Raw genomic sequence first — 2289 nt, forward strand, 5'->3', positions numbered from 1 at the left:
CAAAGAAACAGCTCTTGGTTTCATTGATTCTTTGAATTGTTCTCTTTGTTTCTACTTTATCGATTTCAGCCTTGATTTTAATTATTTTCAGCCATCTACTCCTCTTGAGTGTGCCTGCTTCTTTTATTTCTAGGGCTTTCAGTTGAGCCTTTAAGTTGCTTGTATGAGATGTTTCAAATTTCTTTTTGAAGGCAGTGCTATGAACGTTCCTCTTAACAGTGCTTTTATTGTGTCTCTTTAGTGTGTGTATGATGTGCCTTCATTTTCATTGAATTCTAGGAAGTCTTTAATTTCTTTCTTTATTTCTTCCCTGACCCAGCTCTCTTTGAGTAGCTAGTTGTTTAGTTTCCATGTGTGTGTAGGTTTTTTGTTATTTCTGTTTTAGTTGAGGTTCAGCTTTTGGCCATGGGTTGTTGAGGTTCAGCTTTCAGCCATGATGGTCTGATAGTATACAAGGTATTATTTCAATCTTTTTGTATCTTTTGAGGCTTTCTTTGTGTCTTATTTTATGGTCCATTTTGGGGAAGGCTCCATAAGGTGCTGAGAAGAAGGTAAATTCATTTGTAAAGTGTGAAAGGTTCGGTAGATGTCTGTTAGGTCCATTTGATTCATGTAATCTGTTAGAGTCATTGTTTTTTTGTTTGTTTATTTGTTTAATTTCTCTTTTGTTGACCTCTACTTTGTTGAGAGTGGGGCGTGGAAATCTCCCACTTTTTTTTTCTTTTTTATTTAAGGTTCTTAAATTATTTTTTCCCTTTTTTTAAATTTTTCATCAATTACACTTTATTCATTCTGCATCCCCCCATAAGCCCCTCCCTCCTCCCCTCCCAATCCCACCCTCCCTCCTCCCTCTGCTTGCATGCCACTCCCCTAGTCCACTAATAGGGGAGGTTCTCCTCTCCTTTCTGATCTTAGTCTGTCAGTTCACATCAAAAGTGGCTGTATTGTCCTCTACTATGGCCTGGTAAGGCTGCTCCCCCCCCCCAGAGGGAGATGATCAAAGAGCAGGCCAATCAGATTATGTCAGAGGCAGTCCCTCTTCACATTACTATGTAACCCAATTGGACTCTGAACTGCCCTGGGCTACATCTGTGCAGGGGTTCTGGGTTATCTCCATGAATAGTCCTTGGTTGGAGTATGAGTCTCTTGGAAGTTCCCTGTGTTCAAATTTTCTTGTTCTGTTGCTCTCCTTGTGGAGACCCTGTCCTCTCCAGCTCTTACTATTTCCCAGTTCTTACCTAAAATTCCATTCACCTGCCCAACAGTTGCCCATCCGGCTCAGCATCTGCTTTGGAAGTCTCCCACTTTTAACGTGTGAGATCTATGTGTGGTTTAAATTTTATTTATGTTTCTTTTACAAATGTAGGTGCCCTTGCATTTGGGACATTGATGTTCAGAATTGTGGACTTTTCCTTTGATGAGTATGAAGTGACCTTCCCTATCTCTTTTGATTAATTTTGGTTGAAAGTCTAATTTTGTAGATATTAGAATGGCTACCCCAGTTTACTTCTTGGGTCCATTTTCTTGGAAAACCATCTTCCAGCCCTTTACTCTCAGGTAATATCTATCTTTGTGACTTAGGTGTGTTTCTTATATGTAACAGATTGTTGAGTCTTGTTTACACATCCATCCAATTCTTAAATGTCTTCCTCAGGCTAAGTACAGAGAGGACCGAGAGTGTCACCCTAAAGAGTTTATGTTTCTCTGAAAGTCAGCGAAGGACACCACAGAGCTTGTCTGGATCTGTCCTTCCGAGTTTGGGCACAGGTTTCACTTCTGATACTTTAGATAACTGCTTTTATATTATCACTTTCCCTTAGATCACTGACTTTCTTTTGGAGAAATGTGACATCAAAACCTTGATGTTTCTGAACTAGAAAATGGAGAACACTCCCAGGATCTATTTTCATTGTCAAAGAAATCATCTAGAAATTAAAAATTCTGCTTAATTGCATTATATATTACAGATGCTGAATCCCATTGTGAAATTTATCTTTTCTTTCTTTGAATGGGTCTACCACATGGTGACATTTTAACAGGGCAAAGTTTAACCTTATTCATGTCCTTTAGAATATCCAACATGTATGGAAAAGCACTAACTCTTTGGCTATCATGGGTCTTCTAGACACCTGAGTGCCACTTCATTTTACATTTATGAGTATATCCAAGTTGTGGGAGAGTAGATCTTGGAGGCTGGAGAGAAAACTGAAAAAGAAGTGGTAGTGGAGGAGAAGAAGAAAGTGCCTCACTTAGAAAGTGGTCTGGTTCCCCACTCAGCCCAGCAGTCAC

This window comes from Meriones unguiculatus, chromosome X (genome assembly GCF_030254825.1).
Source record: "Meriones unguiculatus strain TT.TT164.6M chromosome X, Bangor_MerUng_6.1, whole genome shotgun sequence".
In the NCBI taxonomy this organism is placed as follows: Eukaryota; Metazoa; Chordata; class Mammalia; order Rodentia; family Muridae; genus Meriones; species Meriones unguiculatus.